The 26,181-nt window shown below is 41.2% G+C and overlaps 10 non-coding genes across 10 annotated transcripts; all 10 read left to right on the top strand.

Annotated features, from left to right (window-relative positions):
• The first annotated feature begins 1,958 nt into the window (after window positions 1-1,958).
• On the top strand, window positions 1,959-2,044 carry TRNAY-GUA (transfer RNA tyrosine (anticodon GUA)). Its single transcript is given in 2 exon segments — window positions 1,959-1,995; window positions 2,009-2,044. It is a non-coding gene; the product is annotated as a tRNA-Tyr (tRNA).
• A 1,778-nt stretch (window positions 2,045-3,822) lies between these two features.
• TRNAY-GUA (transfer RNA tyrosine (anticodon GUA)) lies at window positions 3,823-3,908 on the top strand. Its single transcript is given in 2 exon segments — window positions 3,823-3,859; window positions 3,873-3,908. It is a non-coding gene; the product is annotated as a tRNA-Tyr (tRNA).
• Window positions 3,909-4,470: 562 nt separating this feature from the next.
• Window positions 4,471-4,556, top strand: TRNAY-GUA (transfer RNA tyrosine (anticodon GUA)). Its single transcript is given in 2 exon segments — window positions 4,471-4,507; window positions 4,521-4,556. It is a non-coding gene; the product is annotated as a tRNA-Tyr (tRNA).
• A 6,326-nt stretch (window positions 4,557-10,882) lies between these two features.
• On the top strand, window positions 10,883-10,968 carry TRNAY-GUA (transfer RNA tyrosine (anticodon GUA)). The gene is given in 2 exon segments: window positions 10,883-10,919; window positions 10,933-10,968. It is a non-coding gene; the product is annotated as a tRNA-Tyr (tRNA).
• Window positions 10,969-11,528: 560 nt separating this feature from the next.
• Window positions 11,529-11,614, top strand: TRNAS-GGA (transfer RNA serine (anticodon GGA)). The gene is given in 2 exon segments: window positions 11,529-11,565; window positions 11,579-11,614. It is a non-coding gene; the product is annotated as a tRNA-Ser (tRNA).
• Window positions 11,615-17,342: 5,728 nt separating this feature from the next.
• TRNAY-GUA (transfer RNA tyrosine (anticodon GUA)) lies at window positions 17,343-17,428 on the top strand. The gene is given in 2 exon segments: window positions 17,343-17,379; window positions 17,393-17,428. It is a non-coding gene; the product is annotated as a tRNA-Tyr (tRNA).
• Window positions 17,429-22,092: 4,664 nt separating this feature from the next.
• Window positions 22,093-22,178, top strand: TRNAY-GUA (transfer RNA tyrosine (anticodon GUA)). Its single transcript is given in 2 exon segments — window positions 22,093-22,129; window positions 22,143-22,178. It is a non-coding gene; the product is annotated as a tRNA-Tyr (tRNA).
• Window positions 22,179-22,735: 557 nt separating this feature from the next.
• Window positions 22,736-22,821, top strand: TRNAY-GUA (transfer RNA tyrosine (anticodon GUA)). The gene is given in 2 exon segments: window positions 22,736-22,772; window positions 22,786-22,821. It is a non-coding gene; the product is annotated as a tRNA-Tyr (tRNA).
• A 1,206-nt stretch (window positions 22,822-24,027) lies between these two features.
• TRNAY-GUA (transfer RNA tyrosine (anticodon GUA)) lies at window positions 24,028-24,113 on the top strand. Its single transcript is given in 2 exon segments — window positions 24,028-24,064; window positions 24,078-24,113. It is a non-coding gene; the product is annotated as a tRNA-Tyr (tRNA).
• Window positions 24,114-24,673: 560 nt separating this feature from the next.
• On the top strand, window positions 24,674-24,759 carry TRNAS-GGA (transfer RNA serine (anticodon GGA)). The gene is given in 2 exon segments: window positions 24,674-24,710; window positions 24,724-24,759. It is a non-coding gene; the product is annotated as a tRNA-Ser (tRNA).
• Window positions 24,760-26,181: the final 1,422 nt, after the last annotated feature.

Below are 26,181 nucleotides of genomic sequence, written 5' to 3'. Positions count from 1 at the left end.
ATGTTTGCATGTCGACGGTTGAAGTGGAAGCTCGTATTGAGCTTGCTAGAGACTGATTTGCCAAGCCTTCGATAGCTCAGTTGGTAGAGCGGAGGACTGTCGTGGTAAAACTGGCATCCTTAGGTCGCTGGTTGAAATCCGGATTGAAGGACTTTTGCCAAATGCAAATTTTATTAAATACTTGGAAAGTAAAATACTTGGAAAATAAAATAACAGACAATTTATAATTATATTATATTTCATCACTGAAAATAGATGCCTTTTGCTTTGAGGCTGTGGCCACGTTATGTTTCTGTCCGACACCAATCTTCGTTGGTTTCCTGTGAGGTGTTTTGGATCCCCATCTCTTGCTATGAACTGACAAAACAGCAGAATCCCCTTGACAATCTTGATTTCTCAAGGGAAATGGGAGAACACTATACACCATCCAAGATATTAAAATATTGTCAAGGCCCAACACGGCTGAATACTCTGAGGAGATGGCCTGTGAGGCGCCGCCTTTCAACTTTTCCCCCTTAGTATGGTGGTCAGTAACATGCGGGAGACTGCGGAGGGGGTAATTTTTTTAACTGGGAACTGATGTGCTTTTACTCAATTCGGGAACCTCACAAACCAAATTTGTAGTATTTTGCACGAATTGCAAGAGATGTTTACAAGTCGACGGTTGAAGTGGAAGCTCGTATTGAGTTTGCTAGAGAATGATTTGCCAAGCCTTCGATAGCTCGTCGCTGGTTCAAATCCGGCTCAAAGGACTTTTGCCAAATGCACATTTTATTGAATACTTGGAAAGTAAAATACTTGGAAAGTAAAATAACAGACAATTTATAATTATATTATATTTCATCACTGAAAATAGATACCTTTTGCTTTGAGGCTGTGGCCACGTTATTTTTCTGTCCGACACCAATCTTCGTTGGTTTACTGTGAGGTATTTTGGATCCCCATCTCTTGCTATGAACTGACAAAACAGCAGAATCCCCTTAACAATCTTGATTTCTCAAGGGAAATGGGAGAACACAATACACCATCCAAGATATTAAAATATTGTCAAGGCCCAACACTGATGAATACTCTGAGGAGATGGCCTGTGAGGCGCCGCCTTTCAACTTTTCCTCCTTAGTATGGTGGTCAGTAACATGCGGGAGACTGCGGAGGGGGTCATTTTTTTAATTGTGAACTGATGTGCTTTTACTCAATTCGGGAACCTCACAAGCCAAATTTGTAGTATTTTGCACGAATTGCAAGAGATGTTTGAATGTCGACGGTTGAAGTGGAAGCTCGTATTGAGCTTGCTAGAGACTGGTTTGCCAAGCCTTGGATAGCTCAGTTGGTAGAGTGGAGGACTGTAGTGGTAAAACAGGCATCCTTAGGTCGCTGGTTCAAATCCGGCTCGAAGGACTTTTGCCAAATGCACATTTTATTGAATACTTGGAAAGTAAAATACTTGGAAAGTAAAATAACAGCCAATTTATAATTATATTATATTTCATCACTGAAAATAAATGCCTTTTGCTTTGAGGCTGTGACCATGTTATTTTTCTGTCCAACACGAATCTTCATTGGTTTCCTGTGAGGTGTTTTGGATCCCCATCTCATGCTATGAACTGGCAAAACAGCAGAATCCCCTTGAAAATCTTGATTTCTCAAGGGAAATGAGAGAACACTATTCACCATCCAAGATATTAAAATATTGTCAAGGCCCAACGCGGCTGAATGCTCTGAGGAGATGGCCTGTGAGGTGCCGCCTTTCAACTTTTCCCCCTTAGTATGGTGGTCAGTAACATGCGGGAGACTGCGGAGGGGGTCATTTTTTTAATTGGGAACTGATGTGCTTTTACTCAATTCGGGAACCTCACAAGCCAAATTTGTAGTATTTTGCACGAATTGCAAGAGATGTTTACAAGTCGACGGTTGAAGTGGAAGCTCGTATTGAGTTTGCTAGAGAATGATTTGCCAAGCCTTCGATAGCTCAGTTGGTAGAGCGGAGGACTGTAGTGGTAAAACAGGCATCCTTAGGTCGCTGGTTCAAATCCGGCTCGAAGGACTTTTGCCAAATGCACATTTTATTGAATACTTGGAAAGTAAAATACTTGGAAAGTAAAATAACAGACAATTTATAATTATATTATATTTCATCACTGAAAATAGATGCCTTTTGCTTTGAGGCTGTGGCCACGTTATTTTTCTGTCCAACACGAATCTTCATTGGTTTCCTGTGAGGTGTTTTGGATCCCCATCTCTTGCTATGAACTGGCAAAACAGCAGAATCCCCTTGACAATCTTGATTTCTCAAGGGAAATGAGAGAACACTATACACCATCCAAGATATTAAAATATTGTCAAGGCCCAACACCGCTGAATACTCTGAGGAGATGGCCTGTGAGGTGTCGCCTTTCAACTTTTCCCCCTTAGTATGGTGGTCAGTAACATGCGGGAGACTGCGGAGGGGGTCATTTTTTTAATTGGGAACTGATGTGCTTTTACTCAATTCGGGAACCTCACAAGCCAAGTTTGCTAGAGAATGATTTGCCAAGCCTTTGATAGCTCAGTTGGTAGAGCGGAGGACAGTAGTGGTAAAACAGGCATCCTTAGGTCGCTGGTTCAAATCCGGCTCGAAGGACTTTTGCCAAGTGCACATTTTATTGAATACTTGGAAAGTAAAATACTTGGAAAGTAAAATAACAGACAATTTATAATTATATTATATTTCATCACTGAAAATAGATGCCTTTTGATTTGAGGCTGTGGCCACGTTATTTTTCTGTCCGACACCAATCTTCGTTGGTTTCCTGTGAGGTGTTTTGGATCCCCATCTCTTGCTATGAACTGACAAAACAGCAGAATCCCCTTGACAATCTTGATTTCTCAAGGGAAATGGGAGAACACTATACATCATCCAAGATATTAAAATATTGTCAAGGCCCAACACGGCTGAATACTCTGAGGAGATGGCCTGTGAGGCGCCGCCTTTCAAGTTTTCCCCCTTAGTATGGTGGTCAGTAACATGCAGGAGACTGCAGAGGGGGTCATTTTTTTAATTGGGAACTGATGTGCTTTTACTCAATTCGGGAACCTCACAAGCAAATTTGTAGTATTTTGCACGAATTGCAAGAGATGTTTACAAGTCGACGGTTGAAGTGGAAGCTCGTATTGAGTTTGCTAGAGAATGATTTGCCAAGCCTTCGATAGCTCAGTTGGTAGAGCGGAGGACTGTAGTGGTAAAACAGGCATCCTTAGGTCGCTGGTTCAAATCCGGTTCGAAGGACTTTTGCCAAATGCAAATTTTATTGAATACTTGGAAAGTAAAATACTTGGAAAATAAAATAACAGACAATTTATAATTATATTATATTTCATCACTGAAAATAGATGCCTTTTGCTTTGAGGCTGTGGCCACGTTATGTTTCTGTCCAACACCAATCTTCATTGTTTTCCTGTGAGGTGTTTTGGATCCCCATCTCTTGCTATGAACTGGCAAAACAGCAGAATCCCCTTGACAATCTTGATTTCTCAAGGGAAATGGGAGAACACTATACACCATCCAAGATATTAAAATATTGTCAAGGCCGAACACTGATGAATACTCTGAGATGGCCTGTGAGGCGCCGCCTTTCAACTTTTCCTCCTTAGTATGGTGGTCAGTAACATGCGGGAGACTGCGGAGGGGGTCATTTTTTTAATTGGGAACTGATATGCTTTTACTCAATTCGGGAACCTCACAAGCCAAATTTGTAGTATTTTGCACGAATTGCAAGAGATGTTTACAAGTCGACGGTTGAAGTGGAAGCTTGTATTGAGTTTGCTAGAAAATGATTTGCCAAGCCTTCGATAGCTCAGTTGGTAGAGCGGAGGACTGTAGTGGTAAAACAGGCATCCTTAGGTCGCTGGTTCAAATCCGGCTCGAAGGACTTTTGCCAAATGCAAATTTTATTGAATACTTGGAAAGTAAAATACTTGGAAAATAACATAACAGACAATTTATAATTATATTATATTTCATCACTGAAAATAGATGCCTTTTGCTTTGAGGCTGTGGCCACATTATTTTTCTGTCCAACACCAATCTTCTTTGGTTTCCTGTGAGGTGTTTTTTTGATCCCCATCTCTTGCTATGAACTGGCAAAACAGCATAATCCCCTTGACAATCTTGATTTCTCAAGGAAAATGAGAGAACACTATACACCATCCAAGATATTAAAATATTGTCAAGGCCCAACGCGGCTGAATGCTCTGAGGAGATGGCCTGTGAGGTGCCGCCTTTCAACTTTTCCCCCTTAGTATGGTGGTCAGTAACATGCGGGAGACTGCGGAGGGGGTCATTTTTTTAATTGGGAACTGATGTGCTTTTACTCAATTCGGGAACCTCACAAGCCAAATTTGTAGTATTTTGCACGAATTGCAAGAGATGTTTACAAGTCGACGGTTGAAGTGGAAGCTCGTATTGAGTTTGCTAGAGAATGATTTGCCAAGCCTTCGATAGCTCAGTTGGTAGAGCGGAGGACTGTAGTAGTACAACAGGCATCCTTAGGTCGCTGGTTCAAATCCGGCTCGAAGGACTTTTGCCAAATGCAAATTTTATTGAATACTTGGAAAGTAAAATACTTGGAAAGTAAAATAACAGACAATTTATAATTATATTATATTTCATCACTGAAAATAGATGCCTTTTGCTTTGAGGCTGTGGCCACGTTATTTTTCTGTCCGACACCAATCTTCATTGGTTTCATGTGAGGTGTTTTGGATCCCCATCTATTGCTATGAACTGGCAAAACAGCAGAATCCCCTTGACAATCTTGATTTCTCAAGGGAAATGAGAGAACACTATACACCATCCAAGATATTAAAATATTGTCAAGGCCCAACACAGCTGAATACTCTGAGGAGATGGCCTGTGAGGCGCCGCCTTTCAACTTTTCCCCCTTAGTATGGTGGTCAGTAACATGCGGGAGACCTCGGAGGGGGTCATTTTTTTAATTGTGAACTGATGTGCTTTTACTCAATTCGGGAACCTCACAAGCCAAATTTGTAGTATTTTGCACGAATTGCAAGAGATGTTTGAATGTCGACGGTTGAAGTGAAAGCTCGTATTGAGCTTGCTAGAGACTGATTTGCCAAGCCTTCGATAGCTCAGTTGGTAGAGCAGAGGACTGTAGTGGTAAAACAGGCATCCTTAGGTCGCTGGTTCAAATCCAGATTGAAGGACTTTTGCCAAATGCAAATTGTATTGAATACTTGGAAAGTAAAATGCTTGGAAAATAAAATAACAGACAATTTATAATTATATTATATTTCATCACTGAAAATAGATGCCTTTTGCTTTGAGGCTGTCGCCACGTTATGTTTCTGTCCGACACCAATCTTCGTTGGTTTCCTGTGAGGTGTTTTGGATCCCCATCTCTTGCTATGAACTGACAAAACAGCAGAATCCCCTTGACAATCTTGATTTCTCAAGGGAAATGGGAGAACACTATACATCATCCAAGATATTAAAATATTGTCAAGGCCCAACACGGCTGAATACTCTGAGGAGATGGCCTGTGAGGCGCGCCTTTCAACTTTTCCCCCTTAGTATGGTGGTCAGTAACATGCGGGAGACTGCGGAGGGGGTCATTTTTTTAATTGGGAACTGATGTGCTTTTACTCAATTCGGGAACCTCACAAGCTAAATTTGTAGTATTTTGCACGAATTGCAATAGATGTTTGCATGTCGACGGTTGAAGTGGAAGCTCGTATTGAGCTTGCTAGAGACTGATTTGCCAAGCCTTCGATAGCTCAGTTGGTAGAGCGGAGGACTGTCGTGGTAAAACTGGCATCCTTAAGTCGCTGGTTGAAATCCGGATTGAAGGACTTTTGCCAAATGCAAATTTTATTAAATACTTGGAAAGTAAAATACTTGGAAAATAAAATAACAGACAATTTATAATTATATTATATTTCATCACTGAAAATAGATGCCTTTTGCTTTGAGGCTGTGGCCACGTTATGTTTCTGTCCGACACCAATCTTCGTTGGTTTCCTGTGAGGTGTTTTGGATCCCCATCTCTTGCTATGAACTGACAAAACAGCAGAATCCCCTTGACAATCTTGATTTCTCAAGGGAAATGGGAGAACACTATACACCATCCAAGATATTAAAATATTGTCAAGGCCCAACACGGCTGAATACTCTGAGGAGATGGCCTGTGAGGCGCCGCCTTTCAACTTTTCCCCCTTAGTATGGTGGTCAGTAACATGCGGGAGACTGCGGAGGGGGTCATTTTTTTAACTGGGAACTGATGTGCTTTTACTCAATTCGGGAACCTCACAAACCAAATTTGTAGTATTTTGCACGAATTGCAAGAGATGTTTACAAGTCGACGGTTGAAGTGGAAGCTCGTATTGAGTTTGCTAGAGAATGATTTACCAAGCCTTCGAGAGCTCGTCGCTGGTTCAAATCCGGCTCAAAGGACTTTTGCCAAATGCACATTTTATTGAATACTTGGAAAGTAAAATACTTGGAAAGTAAAATAACAGACAATTTATAATTATATTATATTTCATCACTGAAAATAGATACCTTTTGCTTTGAGGCTGTGGCCACGTTATTTTTCTGTCCGACACCAATCTTCGTTGGTTTACTGTGAGGTATTTTGGATCCCCATCTCTTGCTATGAACTGACAAAACAGCAGAATCCCCTTAACAATCTTGATTTCTCAAGGGAAATGGGAGAACACTATACACCATCCAAGATATTAAAATATTGTCAAGGCCCAACACTGATGAATACTCTGAGGAGATGGCCTGTGAGGCGCCGCCTTTCAACTTTTCCTCCTTAGTATGGTGGTCAGTAACATGCGGGAGACTGCGGAGGGGGTCATTTTTTTAATTGTGAACTGATGTGCTTTTACTCAATTCGGGAACCTCACAAGCCAAATTTGTAGTATTTTGCACGAATTGCAAGAGATGTTTGAATGTCGACGGTTGAAGTGGAAGCTCGTATTGAGCTTGCTAGAGACTGGTTTGCCAAGCCTTGGATAGCTCAGTTGGTAGAGCGGAGGACTGTAGTGGTAAAACAGGCATCCTTAGGTCGCTGGTTAAAATCCGGCTCGAAGGACTTTTGCCAAATGCACATTTTATTGAATACTTGGAAAGTAAAATACTTGGAAAGTAAAATAACAGCCAATTTATAATTATATTATATTTCATCACTGAAAATAAATGCCTTTTGCTTTGAGGCTGTGACCATGTTATTTTTCTGTCCAACACGAATCTTCATTGGTTTCCTGTGAGGTGTTTTGGATCCCCATCTCATGCTATGAACTGGCAAAACAGCAGAATCCCCTTGAAAATCTTGATTTCTCAAGGGAAATGAGAGAACACTATTCACCATCCAAGATATTAAAATATTGTCAAGGCCCAACGCAGCTGAATACTCTGAGGAGATGGCCTGTGAGGTGCCGCCTTTCAACTTTTCCCCCTTAGTATGGTGGTCAGTAACATGCGGGAGACTGCGTAGGGGGTCATTTTTTTAATTGGGAACTGATGTGCTTTTACTCAATTCGGGAACCTCACAAGCCAAATTTGAAGTATTTTGCACGAATTGCAAGAGATGTTTACAAGTCGACGGTTGAAGTGGAAGCTCGTATTGAGTTTGCTAGAGTTGATTCGCCAAGCCTTCGATAGCTCAGTTGGTAGAGCGGAGGACTGTAATGGTAAAACAGGCATCCTTAGGTCGCTGGTTCAAATCCGGCTCAAAGGACTTTTGCCAAATGCACATTTTATTGAATACTTGGAAAGTAAAATACTTGGAAAGTAAAATAACAGACAATTTATAATTATATTATATTTCATCACTGAAAATAGATGCCTTTTGCTTTGAGGCTGTGGCCACGTTATTTTTCTGTCCAACACGAATCTTCATTGGTTTCCTGTCAGGTGTTTTGGATCCCCATCTCTTGCTATGAACTGGCAAAACAGCAGAATCCCCTTGACAATCTTGATTTCTCAAGGGAAATGAGAGAACACTATACACCATCCAAGATATTAAAATATTGTCAAGGCCCAACACGGCTGAATACTCTGAGGAGATGGCCTGCGAGGCGCCGCCTTTCAACTTTTCCCCCTTAGTATGGTGGTCATTAACATGCGGGAGACTGCTGAGGGGGTCATTTTTTTAATTGGGAACTGATGTGCTTTTACTCAATTCGGGAACCTCACAAGCCAAATTTGTAGTATTTTGCACGAATTGCAAGAGATGTTTACAAGTCGACGGTTGAAGTGGAAGCTCGTATTGAGTTTGCTAGAGAATGATTTGCCAAGCCTTCGATAGCTCAGTTGGTAGAGCGGAGCACTGTAGTGGTTAAACAGGCATCCTTAGGTCGCTGGTTCAAATCCGGCTCGAAGGACTTTTGCCAAATGCAAATTTTATTGAATACTTGGAAAGTAAAATACTTGGAAAATAAAATAACAGACAATTTATAATTATATTATATTTCATCACTGAAAATAGATGCCTTTTGCTTTGAGGCTGTGGCCACGTTATGTTTCTGTCCAACACCAATCTTCATTGGTTTCCTGTGAGGTGATTCGGATCTCCATCTCTTGCTATGAACTGGCAAAACAGCAGAATCCCCTTGACAATCTTGATTTCTCAAGGGAAATGAGAGAACAGTATACACCATCCAAGATATTAAAATATTGTCAAGGCCCAACACGGCTGAATACTCTGAGGAGATGGCCTGTGAGGCGCCGCCTTTCAACTTTTCCCCCTTAGTATGGTGGTCAGTAACATGCGGGAGACTGCGGAGGGGGTCATTTTTTTAATTGGGAACTGATGTGCTTTTACTCAATTCGGGAACGTCACAAGCCAAATTTGTAGTATTTTGCACGAATTGCAAGAGATGTTTACAAGTCGACGGTTGAAGTGGAAGCTCGTATTGAGTTTGCTAGAGAACGATTTGCCAAGCCTTGGATAGCTCAGTTGGTAGAGCGGAGGACTGTAGTGGTAAAACAGGCATCCTTAGGTCGCTGGTTCAAATCCGGCTCGAAGGACTTTTGCCAAATGCACATTTTATTGAATACTTGGAAAGTAAAATACTTGGAAAGTAAAATAACAGCCAATTTATAATTATATTATATTTCATCACTGAAAATAAATGCCTTTTGCTTTGAGGCTGTGACCATGTTATTTTTCTGTCCAACACGAATCTTCATTGGTTTCCTGTGAGGTGTTTTGGATCCCCATCTCATGCTATGAACTGGCAAAACAGCAGAATCCCCTTGAAAATCTTGATTTCTCAAGGGAAATGAGAGAACACTATTCACCATCCAAGATATTAAAATATTGTCAAGGCCCAACGCAGCTGAATACTCTGAGGAGATGGCCTGTGAGGTGCCGCCTTTCAACTTTTCCCCCTTAGTATGGTGGTCAGTAACATGCGGGAGACTGCGTAGGGGGTCATTTTTTTAATTGGGAACTGATGTGCTTTTACTCAATTCGGGAACCTCACAAGCCAAATTTGTAGTATTTTGCACGAATTGCAAGAGATGTTTACAAGTCGACGGTTGAAGTGGAAGCTCGTATTGAGTTTGCTAGAGTTGATTTGCCAAGCCTTCGATAGCTCAGTTGGTAGAGCGGAGGACTGTAATGGTAAAACAGGCATCCTTAGGTCGCTGGTTCAAATCTGGCTCAAAGGACTTTTGCCAAATGCACATTTTATTGAATACTTGGAAAGTAAAATACTTGGAAAGTAAAATAACAGACAATTTATAATTATATTATATTTCATCACTGAAAATAGATGCCTTTTGCTTTGAGGCTGTGGCCACGTTATTTTTCTGTCCAACACGAATCTTCATTGGTTTCCTGTCAGGTGTTTTGGATCCCCATCTCTTGCTATGAACTGGCAAAACAGCAGAATCCCCTTGACAATCTTGATTTCTCAAGGGAAATGAGAGAACACTATACACCATCCAAGATATTAAAATATTGTCAAGGCCCAACACGGCTGAATACTCTGAGGAGATGGCCTGCGAGGCGCCGCCTTTCAACTTTTCCCCCTTAGTATGGTGGTCATTAACATGCGGGAGACTGCTGAGGGGGTCATTTTTTTAATTGGGAACTGATGTGCTTTTACTCAATTCGGGAACCTCACAAGCCAAATTTGTAGTATTTTGCACGAATTGCAAGAGATGTTTACAAGTCGACGGTTGAAGTGGAAGCTCGTATTGAGTTTGCTAGAGAATGATTTGCCATGCCTTCGATAGCTCAGTTGGTAGAGCTGAGCACTGTAGTGGTTAAACAGGCATCCTTAGGTCGCTGGTTCAAATCCGGCTCGAAGGACTTTTGCCAAATGCAAATTTTATTGAATACTTGGAAAGTAAAATACTTGGAAAATAAAATAACAGACAATTTATAATTATATTATATTTCATCACTGAAAATAGATGCCTTTTGCTTTGAGGCTGTGGCCACGTTATGTTTCTGTCCAACACCAATCTTCATTGGTTTCCTGTGAGGTGATTCGGATCTCCATCTCTTGCTATGAACTGGCAAAACAGCAGAATCCCCTTGACAATCTTGATTTCTCAAGGGAAATGAGAGAACAGTATACACCATCCAAGATATTAAAATATTGTCAAGGCCCAACACGGCTGAATACTCTGAGGAGATGGCCTGTGAGGCGCCGCCTTTCAACTTTTCCCCCTTAGTATGGTGGTCAGTAACATGCGGGAGACTGCAGAGGGGGTCATTTTTTTAATTGGGAACTGATGTGCTTTTACTCAATTCGGGAACGTCACAAGCCAAATTTGTAGTATTTTGCACGAATTGCAAGAGATGTTTACAAGTCGACGGTTGAAGTGGAAGCTCGTATTGAGTTTGCTAGAGAACGATTTGCCAAGCCTTCGATAGCTCAGTTGGTAGAGCGGAGGACTGTAGTGGTAAAACAGGCATCCTTAGGTCGCTGGTTCAAATCCGGCTCGAAGGACTTTTGCCAAATGCACATTTTATTGAATACTTGGAAAGTAAAATACTTGGAAAGTAAAATAACAGACAATTTATAATTATATTATATTTCATCACTGAAAATAGATGCCTTTTGCTTTGAGGCTGTGGCCACGTTATTTTTCTGTCCGACACCAATCTTCGTTGGTTTCCTGTGAGGTATTTTGGATCCCCATCTCTTGCTATGAACTGACAAAACAGCAGAATCCCCTTGACAATCTTGATTTCTCAAGGGAAATGGGAGAACACTATACACCATCCAAGATATTAAAATATTGTCAAGGCCGAACACTGATGAATACTCTGAGGAGATGGCCTGTGAGGCGCCGCCTTTCAACTTTTCCTCCTTTGTATGGTGGTCAGTAACATGCGGGAGACTGCGGAGGGGGTCATTTTTTTAATTGTGAACTGATGTGCTTTTACTCAATTCGGGAACCTCACAAGCCAAATTTGTAGTATTTTGCACGAATTGCAAGAGATGTTTGAATGTCGACGGTTGAAGTGGAAACTCGTATTGAGCTTGCTAGAGACTGATTTGCCAAGCCTTCGATAGCTCAGTTGGTAGAGCGGAGGACTGGAGTGGTAAAACAGGTATCCTTAGGTCACTGGTTCAAATTCGGCTCGAAGGACTTTTGCCAAATGCACATTTTATTGAATACTTGGAAAGTAAAATACTTGGAAAGTAAAATAACAGACAATTTATAATTATATTATATTTCATCACTGAAAATAGATGCCTTTTGATTTGAGGCTGTGGCCACGTTATTTTTCTGTCCGACACCAATCTTCGTTGGTTTCCTGTGAGGTGTTTTGGATCCCCATCTCTTGCTATGAACTGACAAAACAGCAGAATCCCCTTGACAATCTTGATTTCTCAAGGGAAATGGGAGAACACTATACATCATCCAAAATATTAAAATATTGTCAAGGCCCAACACGGCTGAATACTCTGAGGAGATGGCCTGTGAGGCGCCGCCTTTCAAGTTTTCCCCCTTAGTATGGTGGTCAGTAACATGCAGGAGACTGCAGAGGGGGTCATTTTTTTAATTGGGAACTGATGTGCTTTTACTCAATTCGGGAACCTCACAAGCCAAATTTGTAGTATTTTGCACGAATTGCAAGAGATGTTTACAAGTCGACGGTTGAAGTGGAAGCTCGTATTGAGTTTGCTAGAGAATGCTTTGCCAAGCCTTCGATAGCTCAGTTGGTAGAGCGGAGGACTGTAGTGGTAAAACAGGCATCCTTAGGTCGCTGGTTCAAATCCGGCTCGAAAGACTTTTGCCAAATGCAAATTTTATTGAATACTTGTAAAGTAAAATACTTGCAAAGTAAAATAACAGACAATTTATGATTATATTATATTTCATCACTGAAAATAGATGCCTGTTGCTTTGAGGCTGTGGCCACGTTATGTTTCTGTCCAACAAGAATCTTCATTGGTTTCATGTGAGGTGTTTTGGATCCCCATCTCTTGCTATGAACTGGCAAAACAGCAGAATCCCCTTGACAATCTTGATTTCTCAAGGGAAATGGGAGAACACTATACACCATCCAAGATATTAAAATATTGTCAAGGCCGAACACTGATGAATACTCTGAGGAGATGGCCTGTGAGGCGCCGCCTTTCAACTTTTCCCCCTTAGTATGGTGGTCAGTAACATGCGGGAGACCTCGGAGGGGGTCATTTTTTTAATTGTGAACTGATGTGCTTTTACTCAATTCGGGAACCTCACAAGCCATTGGGAACTGATGTGCTTTTACTCAATTCGGGAACCTCACAAGCCAAATTTGTAGTATTTTGCACGAATTGCAAGAGATGTTTACAAGTCGACGGTTGAAGTGGAAGCTCGTATTGAGTTTGCTAGAGAATGATTTGCCAAGCCTTCGATAGCTCAGTTGGTAGAGCGGAGCACTGTAGTGGTTAAACAGGCATCCTTAGGTCGCTGGTTCAAATCCGGCTCGAAGGACTTTTGCCAAATGCAAATTTTATTGAATACTTGGAAAGTAAAATACTTGGAAAATAAAATAACAGACAATTTATAATTATATTATATTTCATCACTGAAAATAGATGCCTTTTGCTTTGAGGCTGTGGCCACGTTATGTTTCTGTCCAACACCAATCTTCATTGGTTTCCTGTGAGGTGATTCGGATCTCCATCTCTTGCTATGAACTGGCAAAACAGCAGAATCCCCTTGACAATCTTGATTTCTCAAGGGAAATGAGAGAACAGTATACACCATCCAAGATATTAAAATATTGTCAAGGCCCAACACGGCTGAATACTCTGAGGAGATGGCCTGTGAGGCGCCGCCTTTCAACTTTTCCCCCTTAGTATGGTGGTCAGTAACATGCGGGAGACTGCGGAGGGGGTCATTTTTTTAATTGGGAACTGATGTGCTTTTACTCAATTCGGGAACGTCACAAGCCAAATTTGTAGTATTTTGCACGAATTGCAAGAGATGTTTACAAGTCGACGGTTGAAGTGGAAGCTCGTATTGAGTTTGCTAGAGAACGATTTGCCAAGCCTTGGATAGCTCAGTTGGTAGAGCGGAGGACTGTAGTGGTAAAACAGGCATCCTTAGGTCGCTGGTTCAAATCCGGCTCGAAGGACTTTTGCCAAATGCACATTTTATTGAATACTTGGAAAGTAAAATACTTGGAAAGTAAAATAACAGCCAATTTATAATTATATTATATTTCATCACTGAAAATAAATGCCTTTTGCTTTGAGGCTGTGACCATGTTATTTTTCTGTCCAACACGAATCTTCATTGGTTTCCTGTGAGGTGTTTTGGATCCCCATCTCATGCTATGAACTGGCAAAACAGCAGAATCCCCTTGAAAATCTTGATTTCTCAAGGGAAATGAGAGAACACTATACACCATCCAAGATATTAAAATATTGTCAAGGCCCAACACAGCTGAATACTCTGAGGAGATGGCCTGTGAGGCGCCGCCTTTCAACTTTTCCCCCTTAGTATGGTGGTCAGTAACATGCGGGAGACCTCGGAGGGGGTCATTTTTTTAATTGTGAACTGATGTGCTTTTACTCAATTCGGGAACCTCACAAGCCAAATTTGTAGTATTTTGCACGAATTGCAAGAGATGTTTGAATGTCGACGGTTGAAGTGAAAGCTCGTATTGAGCTTGCTAGAGACTGATTTGCCAAGCCTTCGATAGCTCAGTTGGTAGAGCAGAGGACTGTAGTGGTAAAACAGGCATCCTTAGGTCGCTGGTTCAAATCCAGATTGAAGGACTTTTGCCAAATGCAAATTGTATTGAATACTTGGAAAGTAAAATGCTTGGAAAATAAAATAACAGACAATTTATAATTATATTATATTTCATCACTGAAAATAGATGCCTTTTGCTTTGAGGCTGTCGCCACGTTATGTTTCTGTCCGACACCAATCTTCGTTGGTTTCCTGTGAGGTGTTTTGGATCCCCATCTCTTGCTATGAACTGACAAAACAGCAGAATCCCCTTGACAATCTTGATTTCTCAAGGGAAATGGGAGAACACTATACATCATCCAAGATATTAAAATATTGTCAAGGCCCAACACGGCTGAATACTCTGAGGAGATGGCCTGTGAGGCGCGCCTTTCAACTTTTCCCCCTTAGTATGGTGGTCAGTAACATGCGGGAGACTGCGGAGGGGGTCATTTTTTTAATTGGGAACTGATGTGCTTTTACTCAATTTGGGAACCTCACAAGCTAAATTTGTAGTATTTTGCACGAATTGCAATAGATGTTTGCATGTCGACGGTTGAAGTGGAAGCTCGTATTGAGCTTGCTAGAGACTGATTTGCCAAGCCTTCGATAGCTCAGTTGGTAGAGCGGAGGACTGTCGTGGTAAAACTGGCATCCTTAAGTCGCTGGTTGAAATCCGGATTGAAGGACTTTTGCCAAATGCAAATTTTATTAAATACTTGGAAAGTAAAATACTTGGAAAATAAAATAACAGACAATTTATAATTATATTATATTTCATCACTGAAAATAGATGCCTTTTGCTTTGAGGCTGTGGCCACGTTATGTTTCTGTCCGACACCAATCTTCGTTGGTTTCCTGTGAGGTGTTTTGGATCCCCATCTCTTGCTATGAACTGACAAAACAGCAGAATCCCCTTGACAATCTTGATTTCTCAAGGGAAATGGGAGAACACTATACACCATCCAAGATATTAAAATATTGTCAAGGCCCAACACGGCTGAATACTCTGAGGAGATGGCCTGTGAGGCGCCGCCTTTCAACTTTTCCCCCTTAGTATGGTGGTCAGTAACATGCGGGAGACTGCGGAGGGGGTCATTTTTTTAACTGGGAACTGATGTGCTTTTACTCAATTCGGGAACCTCACAAACCAAATTTGTAGTATTTTGCACGAATTGCAAGAGATGTTTACAAGTCGACGGTTGAAGTGGAAGCTCGTATTGAGTTTGCTAGAGAATGATTTACCAAGCCTTCGAGAGCTCGTCGCTGGTTCAAATCCGGCTCAAAGGACTTTTGCCAAATGCACATTTTATTGAATACTTGGAAAGTAAAATACTTGGAAAGTAAAATAACAGACAATTTATAATTATATTATATTTCATCACTGAAAATAGATACCTTTTGCTTTGAGGCTGTGGCCACGTTATTTTTCTGTCCGACACCAATCTTCGTTGGTTTACTGTGAGGTATTTTGGATCCCCATCTCTTGCTATGAACTGACAAAACAGCAGAATCCCCTTAACAATCTTGATTTCTCAAGGGAAATGGGAGAACACTATACACCATCCAAGATATTAAAATATTGTCAAGGCCCAACACTGATGAATACTCTGAGGAGATGGCCTGTGAGGCGCCGCCTTTCAACTTTTCCTCCTTAGTATGGTGGTCAGTAACATGCGGGAGACTGCGGAGGGGGTCATTTTTTTAATTGTGAACTGATGTGCTTTTACTCAATTCGGGAACCTCACAAGCCAAATTTGTAGTATTTTGCACGAATTGCAAGAGATGTTTGAATGTCGACGGTTGAAGTGGAAGCTCGTATTGAGCTTGCTAGAGACTGGTTTGCCAAGCCTTGGATAGCTCAGTTGGTAGAGCGGAGGACTGTAGTGGTAAAACAGGCATCCTTAGGTCGCTGGTTCAAATCCGGCTCGAAGGACTTTTGCCAAATGCACATTTTATTGAATACTTGGAAAGTAAAATACTTGGAAAGTAAAATAACAGCCAATTTATAATTATATTATATTTCATCACTGAAAATAAATGCCTTTTGCTTTGAGGCTGTGACCACGTTATTTTTCTGTCCAACACGAATCTTCATTGGTTTCCTGTCAGGTGTTTTGGATCCCCATCTCTTGCTATGAACTGGCAAAACAGCAGAATCCCCTTGACAATCTTGATTTCTCAAGGGAAATGAGAGAACACTATACACCATCCAAGATATTAAAATATTGTCAAGGCCCAACACTGCTGAATACTCTGAGGAGATGGCCTGCGAGGCGCCGCCTGTCAACTTTTCCCTCTTAGTATGGTGGTCATTAACATGCGGGAGACTGCTGAGGGGGTCATTTTTTTAATTGGGAACTGATGTGCTTTTACTCAATTCGGGAACCTCACAAGCCAAATTTGTAGTATTTTGCACGAATTGCAAGAGATGTTTACAAGTCGACGGTTGAAGTGGAAGCTCGTATTGAGTTTGCTAGAGAATGATTTGCCAAGCCTTCGATAGCTCAGTTGGTAGAGCTGAGCACTGTAGTGGTTAAACAGGCATCCTTAGGTCGCTGGTTCAAATCCGGCTCGAAGGACTTTTGCCAAATGCAAATTTTATTGAATACTTGGAAAGTAAAATACTTGGAAAATAAAATAACAGACAATTTATAATTATATTATATTTCATCACTGAAAATAGATGCCTTTTGCTTTGAGGCTGTGGCCACGTTATGTTTCTGTCCAACACCAATCTTCATTGGTTTCCTGTGAGGTGATTCGGATCTCCATCTCTTGCTATGAACTGGCAAAACAGCAGAATCCCCTTGACAATCTTGATTTCTCAAGGGAAATGAGAGAACAGTATACACCATCCAAGATATTAAAATATTGTCAAGGCCCAACACGGCTGAATACTCTGAGGAGATGGCCTGTGAGGCGCCGCCTTTCAACTTTTCCCCCTTAGTATGGTGGTCAGTAACATGCGGGAGACTGCAGAGGGGGTCATTTTTTTAATTGGGAACTGATGTGCTTTTACTCAATTCGGGAACGTCACAAGCCAAATTTGTAGTATTTTGCACGAATTGCAAGAGATGTTTACAAGTCGACGGTTGAAGTGGAAGCTCGTATTGAGTTTGCTAGAGAACGATTTGCCAAGCCTTCGATAGCTCAGTTGGTAGAGCGGAGGACTGTAGTGGTAAAACAGGCATCCTTAGGTCGCTGGTTCAAATCCGGCTCGAAGGACTTTTGCCAAATGCACATTTTATTGAATACTTGGAAAGTAAAATACTTGGAAAGTAAAATAACAGACAATTTATAATTATATTATATTTCATCACTGAAAATAAATGCCTTTTGCTTTGAGGCTGTGACCATGTTATTTTTCTGTCCAACACGAATCTTCATTGGTTTCCTGTGAGGTGTTTTGGATCCCGATCCAAAACGACAAGTCGACGGTTGAAGTGGAAGCTCGTATTGAGTTTGCTAGAATGGATTTGCCAAGCCTTCGATAGCTCAGTTGGTAGAGCGGAGGACTGTAATGGTAAAACAGGCATCCTTAGGTCGCTGGTTCAAATCCGGCTCAAAGGACTTTTGCCAAATGCACATTTTATTGAATACTTGGAAAGTAAAATACTTGGAAAGTAAAATAACAGACAATTTATAATTATATTATATTTCATCACTGAAAATAGATGCCTTTTGCTTTGAGGCTGTGGCCACGTTATTTTTCTGTCCAACACGAATCTTCATTGGTTTCCTGTCAGGTGTTTTGGATCCCCATCTCTTGCTATGAACTGGCAAAACAGCAGAATCCCCTTGACAATCTTGATTTCTCAAGGGAAATGAGAGAACACTATACACCATCCAAGATATTAAAATATTGTCAAGGCCCAACACAGCTGAATACTCTGAGGAGATGGCCTGTGAGGCGCCGCCTTTCAACTTTTCCCCCTTAGTATGGTGGTCAGTAACATGCGGGAGACCTCGGAGGGGGTCATTTTTTTAATTGTGAACTGATGTGCTTTTACTCAATTCGGGAACCTCACAAGCCAAATTTGTAGTATTTTGCACGAATTGCAAGAGATGTTTGAATGTCGACGGTTGAAGTAAAAGCTCGTATTGAGCTTGCTAGAGACTGATTTGCCAAGCCTTCGATAGCTCAGTTGGTAGAGCAGAGGACTGTAGTGGTAAAACAGGCATCCTTAGGTCGCTGGTTCAAATCCAGATTGAAGGACTTTTGCCAAATGCAAATTTTATTGAATACTTGGAAAGTAAAATGCTTGGAAAATAAAATAACAGACAATTTATAATTATATTATATTTCATCACTGAAAATAGATGCCTTTTGCTTTGAGGCTGTCGCCACGTTATGTTTCTGTCCGACACCAATCTTCGTTGGTTTCCTGTGAGGTGTTTTGGATCCCCATCTCTTGCTATGAACTGACAAAACAGCAGAATCCCCTTGACAATCTTGATTTCTCAAGGGAAATGGGAGAACACTATACACCATCCAAGATATTAAAATATTGTCAAGGCCCAACACGGCTGAATACTCTGAGGAGATGGCCTGTGAGGCGCGCCTTTCAACTTTTCCCCCTTAGTATGGTGGTCAGTAACATTCGGGAGACTGCGGAGGGGGTCATTTTTTTAATTGGGAACTGATGTGCTTTTACTCAATTCGGGAACCTCACAAGCCAAATTTGTAGTATTTTGCACGAATTGCAATAGATGTTTGCATGTCGACGGTTGAAGTGGAAGCTCGTATTGAGCTTGCTAGAGACTGATTTGCCAAGCCTTCGATAGCTCAGTTGGTAGAGCGGAGGACTGTCGTGGTAAAACTGGCATCCTTAGGTCGCTGGTTGAAATCCGGATTGAAGGACTTTTGCCAAATGCACATTTTATTGAATACTTGGAAAGTAAAATACTTGGAAAATAAAATAACAGACAATTTATAATTATATTATATTTCATCACTGAAAATAGATGCCTTTTGCTTTGAGGCTGTGGCCACGTTATGTTTCTGTCCGACACCAATCTTCGTTGGTTTCCTGTGAGGTGTTTTGGATCCCCATCTCTTGCTATGAACTGACAAAACAGCAGAATCCCCTTGACAATCTTGATTTCTCAAGGGAAATGGGAGAACACTATACACCATCCAAGATATTAAAATATTGTCAAGGCCCAACACGGCTGAATACTCTGAGGAGATGGCCTGTGAGGCGCGCCTTTCAACTTTTCCCCTTTAGTATGGTGGTCAGTAACATGCGGGAGACTGCGGAGGGGGTCATTTTTTTAACTGGGAACTGATGTGCTTTTACTCAATTCGGGAACCTCACAAGCCAAATTTGTAGTATTTTGCACGAATTGCAAGAGATGTTTACAAGTCGACGGTTGAAGTGGAAGCTCGTATTGAGTTTGCTAGAGAATGATTTGCCAAGCCTTCGATAGCTCGTCGCTGGTTCAAATCCGGCTCAAAGGACTTTTGCCAAATGCACATTTTATTGAATACTTGGAAAGTAAAATACTTGGAAAGTAAAATAAAAGACAATTTATAATTATATTATATTTCATCACTGAAAATAGATGCCTTTTGCTTTGAGGCTGTCGCCACGTTATTTTTCTGTCCGACACCAATCTTCGTTGGTTTCCTGTGAGGTATTTTGGATCCCCATCTCTTGCTATGAACTGACAAAACAGCAGAATCCCCTTGACAATCTTGATTTCTCAAGGGAAATGGGAGAACACTATACATCATCCAAAATATTAAAATATTGTCAAGGCCCAACACGGCTGAATACTCTGAGGAGATGGCCTGTGAGGCGCCGCCTTTCAACTTTTCCCCCTTAGTATGGTGGTCATTAACATGCGGGAGACTGCTGAGGGGGTCATTTTTTTAATTGGGAACTGATGTGCTTTTACTCAATTCGGGAACCTCACAAGCCAAATTTGTAGTATTTTGCACGAATTGCAAGAGATGTTTACAAGTCGACGGTTGAAGTGGAAGCTCGTATTGAGTTTGCTAGAGAATGATTTGCCAAGCCTTCGATAGCTCAGTTGGTAGAGCTGAGCACTGTAGTGGTTAAACAGGCATCCTTAGGTCGCTGGTTCAAATCCGGCTCGAAGGACTTTTGCCAAATGCAAATTTTATTGAATACTTGGAAAGTAAAATACTTGGAAAATAAAATAACAGACAATTTATAATTATATTATATTTCATCACTGAAAATAGATGCCTTTTGCTTTGAGGCTGTGGCCACGTTATGTTTCTGTCCAACACCAATCTTCATTGGTTTCCTGTGAGGTGATTCGGATCTCCATCTCTTGCTATGAACTGGCAAAACAGCAGAATCCCCTTGACAATCTTGATTTCTCAAGGGAAATGAGAGAACAGTATACACCATCCAAGATATTAAAATATTGTCAAGGCCCAACACGGCTGAATACTCTGAGGAGATGGCCTGTGAGGCGCCGCCTTTCAAGTTTTCCCCCTTAGTATGGTGGTCAGTAACATGCAGGAGACTGCAGAGGGGGTCATTTTTTTAATTGTGAACTGATGTGCTTTTACTCAATTCGGGAACCTCACAAGCCAAATTTGTAGTATTTTGCACGAATTGCAAGAGATGTTTACAAGTCGACGGTTGAAGTGGAAGCTCGTATTGAGTTTGCTAGAGAATTCTTTGCCAAGCCTTCGATAGCTCAGTTGGTAGAGCGGAGGACTGTAGTGGTAAAACAGGCATCCTTAGGTCGCTGGTTCAAATCCGGCTCGAATGACTTTTGCCAAATGCAAATTTTATTGAATACTTGGAAAGTAAAATACTTGGAAAATAAAATAACAGACAATTTATAATTATATTATATTTCATCACTGAAAATAGATGCCTTTTGCTTTGAGGCTGTGGCCACGTTATGTTTCTGTCCAACACCAATCTTCATTGTTTTCCTGTAAGGTGTTTTGGATCCCCATCTCTTGCTATGAACTGGCAAAACAGCAGAATCCCCTTGACAATCTTGATTTCTCAAGGGAAATGGGAGAACACTATACACCATCCAAGATATTTAAATATTGTCAAGGCCGAACACTGATGAATACTCTGAGGAGATGGCCTGTGAGGCGCCGCCTTTCAACTTTTCCTCCTTAGTATGGTGGTCAGTAACATGCGGGAGACTGCGGAGGGGGTCATTTTTTTAATTGGGAACTGATGTGCTTTTACTCAATTCGGGAACCTCACAAGCCAAGTTTGCTAGAGAATGATTTGCCAAGCCTTTGATAGCTCAGTTGGTAGAGCGGAGGACAGTAGTGGTAAAACAGGCATCCTTAGGTCGCTGGTTCAAATCCGGCTCGAAGGACTTTTGCCAAGTGCACATTTTATTGAATACTTGGAAAGTAAAATACTTGGAAAGTAAAATAACAGACAATTTATAATTATATTATATTTCATCACTGAAAATAGATGCCTTTTGATTTGAGGCTGTGGCCACGTTATTTTTCTGTCCGACACCAATCTTCGTTGGTTTCCTGTGAGGTGTTTTGGATCCCCATCTCTTGCTATGAACTGACAAAACAGCAGAATCCCCTTGACAATCTTGATTTCTCAAGGGAAATGGGAGAACACTATACATCATCCAAGATATTAAAATATTGTCAAGGCCCAACACGGCTGAATACTCTGAGGAGATGGCCTGTGAGGCGCCGCCTTTCAAGTTTTCCCCCTTAGTATGGTGGTCAGTAACATGCAGGAGACTGCAGAGGGGGTCATTTTTTTAATTGGGAACTGATGTGCTTTTACTCAATTCGGGAACCTCACAAGCCAAATTTGTAGTATTTTGCACGAATTGCAAGAGATGTTTACAAGTCGACGGTTGAAGTGGAAGCTCGTATTGAGTTTGCTAGAGAATGATTTGCCAAGCCTTCGATAGCTCAGTTGGTAGAGCGGAGGACTGTAGTGGTAAAACAGGCATCCTTAGGTCGCTGGTTCAAATCCGGCTCGAAGGACTTTTGCCAAATGCAAATTTTATTGAATACTTGGAAAGTAAAATACTTGGAAAATAAAATAACAGACAATTTATAATTATATTATATTTCATCACTGAAAATAGATGCCTTTTGCTTTGAGGCTGTGGCCACGTTATGTTTCTGTCCAACACCAATCTTCATTGTTTTCCTGTGAGGTGTTTTGGATCCCCATCTCTTGCTATGAACTGGCAAAACAGCAGAATCCCCTTGACAATCTTGATTTCTCAAGGGAAATGGTAGAACACTATACACCATCCAAGATATTAAAATATTGTCAAGGCCGAACACTGATGAATACTCTGAGATGGCCTGTGAGGCGCCGCCTTTCAACTTTTCCTCCTTAGTATGGTGGTCAGTAACATGCGGGAGACTGCGGAGGGGGTCATTTTTTTAATTGGGAACTGATATGCTTTTACTCAATTCGGGAACCTCACAAGCCAAATTTGTAGTATTTTGCACGAATTGCAAGAGATGTTTACAAGTCGACGGTTGAAGTGGAAGCTTGTATTGAGTTTGCTAGAAAATGATTTGCCAAGCCTTCGATAGCTCAGTTGGTAGAGCGGAGGACTGTAGTGGTAAAACAGGCATCCTTAGGTCGCTGGTTCAAATCCGGCTCGAAGGACTTTTGCCAAATGCAAATTTTATTGAATACTTGGAAAGTAAAATACTTGGAAAATAACATAACAGACAATTTATAATTATATTATATTTCATCACTGAAAATAGATGCCTTTTGCTTTGAGGCTGTGGCCACGTTATTTTTCTGTCCAACACGAATCTTCATTGGTTTCCTGTCAGGTGTTTTGGATCCCCATCTCTTGCTATGAACTGGCAAAACAGCAGAATCCCCTTGACAATCTTGATTTCTCAAGGGAAATGAGAGAACACTATACACCATCCAAGATATTAAAATATTGTCAAGGCCCAACACGGCTGAATACTCTGAGGAGATGGCCTGCGAGGCGCCGCCTTTCAACTTTTCCCCCTTAGTATGGTGGTCATTAACATGCGGGAGACTGCTGAGGGGGTCATTTTTTTAATTAGGAACTGATGTGCTTTTACTCAATTCGGGAACCTCACAAGCCAAATTTGTAGTATTTTGCACGAATTGCAAGAGATGTTTACAAGTCGACGGTTGAAGTGGAAGCTCGTATTGAGTTTGCTAGAGAATGATTTGCCAAGCCTTCGATAGCTCAGTTGGTAGAGCTGAGCACTGTAGTGGTTAAACAGGCATCCTTAGGTCGCTGGTTCAAATCCGGCTCGAAGGACTTTTGCCAAATGCAAATTTTATTGAATACTTGGAAAGTAAAATACTTGGAAAATAAAATAACAGACAATTTATAATTATATTATATTTCATCACTGAAAATAGATGCCTTTTGCTTTGAGGCTGTGGCCACGTTATGTTTCTGTCCAACACCAATCTTCATTGGTTTCCTGTGAGGTGATTCGGATCTCCATCTCTTGCTATGAACTGGCAAAACAGCAGAATCCCCTTGACAATCTTGATTTCTCAAGGGAAATGAGAGAACAGTATACACCATCCAAGATATTAAAATATTGTCAAGGCCCAACACGGCTGAATACTCTGAGGAGATGGCCTGTGAGGCGCCGCCTTTCAACTTTTCCCCCTTAGTATGGTGGTCAGTAACATGCGGGAGACTGCAGAGGGGGTCATTTTTTTAATTGGGAACTGATGTGCTTTTACTCAATTCGGGAACGTCACAAGCCAAATTTGTAGTATTTTGCACGAATTGCAAGAGATGTTTACAAGTCGACGGTTGAAGTGGAAGCTCGTATTGAGTTTGCTAGAGAACGATTTGCCAAGCCTTCGATAGCTCAGTTGGTAGAGCGGAGGACTGTAGTGGTAAAACAGGCATCCTTAGGTCGCTGGTTCAAATCCGGCTCGAAGGACTTTTGCCAAATGCACATTTTATTGAATACTTGGAAAGTAAAATACTTGGAAAGTAAAATAACAGACAATTTATAATTATATTATATTTCATCACTGAAAATAGATGCCTTTTGCTTTGAGGCTGTGGCCACGTTATTTTTCTGTCCGACACCAATCTTCGTTGGTTTCCTGTGAGGTATTTTGGATCCCCATCTCTTGCTATGAACTGACAAAACAGCAGAATCCCCTTGACAATCTTGATTTCTCAAGGGAAATGGGAGAACACTATACACCATCCAAGATATTAAAATATTGTCAAGGCCGAACACTGATGAATACTCTGAGGAGATGGCCTGTGAGGCGCCGCCTTTCAACTTTTCCTCCTTTGTATGGTGGTCAGTAACATGCGGGAGACTGCGGAGGGGGTCATTTTTTTAATTGTGAACTGATGTGCTTTTACTCAATTCGGGAACCTCACAAGCCAAATTTGTAGTATTTTGCACGAATTGCAAGAGATGTTTGAATGTCGACGGTTGAAGTGGAAACTCGTATTGAGCTTGCTAGAGACTGATTTGCCAAGCCTTCGATAGCTCAGTTGGTAGAGCGGAGGACTGGAGTGGTAAAACAGGTATCCTTAGGTCACTGGTTCAAATTCGGCTCGAAGGACTTTTGCCAAATGCACATTTTATTGAATACTTGGAAAGTAAAATACTTGGAAAGTAAAATAACAGACAATTTATAATTATATTATATTTCATCACTGAAAATAGATGCCTTTTGATTTGAGGCTGTGGCCACGTTATTTTTCTGTCCGACACCAATCTTCGTTGGTTTCCTGTGAGGTGTTTTGGATCCCCATCTCTTGCTATGAACTGACAAAACAGCAGAATCCCCTTGACAATCTTGATTTCTCAAGGGAAATGGGAGAACACTATACATCATCCAAAATATTAAAATATTGTCAAGGCCCAACACGGCTGAATACTCTGAGGAGATGGCCTGTGAGGCGCCGCCTTTCAAGTTTTCCCCCTTAGTATGGTGGTCAGTAACATGCAGGAGACTGCAGAGGGGGTCATTTTTTTAATTGGGAACTGATGTGCTTTTACTCAATTCGGGAACCTCACAAGCCAAATTTGTAGTATTTTGCACGAATTGCAAGAGATGTTTACAAGTCGACGGTTGAAGTGGAAGCTCGTATTGAGTTTGCTAGAGAATGCTTTGCCAAGCCTTCGATAGCTCAGTTGGTAGAGCGGAGGACTGTAGTGGTAAAACAGGCATCCTTAGGTCGCTGGTTCAAATCCGGCTCGAAAGACTTTTGCCAAATGCAAATTTTATTGAATACTTGTAAAGTAAAATACTTGCAAAGTAAAATAACAGACAATTTATGATTATATTATATTTCATCACTGAAAATAGATGCCTGTTGCTTTGAGGCTGTGGCCACGTTATGTTTCTGTCCAACAAGAATCTTCATTGGTTTCATGTGAGGTGTTTTGGATCCCCATCTCTTGCTATGAACTGGCAAAACAGCAGAATCCCCTTGACAATCTTGATTTCTCAAGGGAAATGGGAGAACACTATACACCATCCAAGATATTAAAATATTGTCAAGGCCGAACACTGATGAATACTCTGAGGAGATGGCCTGTGAGGCGCCGCCTTTCAACTTTTCCCCCTTAGTATGGTGGTCAGTAACATGCGGGAGACCTCGGAGGGGGTCATTTTTTTAATTGTGAACTGATGTGCTTTTACTCAATTCGGGAACCTCACAAGCCAAATTTGTAGTATTTTGCACGAATTGCAAGAGATGTTTGAATGTCGACGGTTGAAGTGAAAGCTCGTATTGAGCTTGCTAGAGACTGATTTGCAAAGCCTTCGATAGCTCAGTTGGTAGAGCAGAGGACTGTAGTGGTAAAACAGGCATCCTTAGGTCGCTGGTTCAAATCCAGATTGAAGGACTTTTGCCAAATGCAAATTTTATTGAATACTTGGAAAGTAAAATGCTTGGAAAATAAAATAACAGACAATTTATAATTATATTATATTTCATCACTGAAAATAGATGCCTTTTGCTTTGAGGCTGTCGCC

Source organism: Ambystoma mexicanum, chromosome 1p (assembly GCF_040938575.1).
Source record: "Ambystoma mexicanum isolate Mex_15411 chromosome 1p, UKY_AmexF1_1, whole genome shotgun sequence".
NCBI lineage: Eukaryota > Metazoa > Chordata > Amphibia > Caudata > Ambystomatidae > Ambystoma > Ambystoma mexicanum.
The sequence above is the reverse complement of the archived record's forward strand: the minus strand, read 5'-3'. Positions and strand labels throughout refer to the sequence as shown.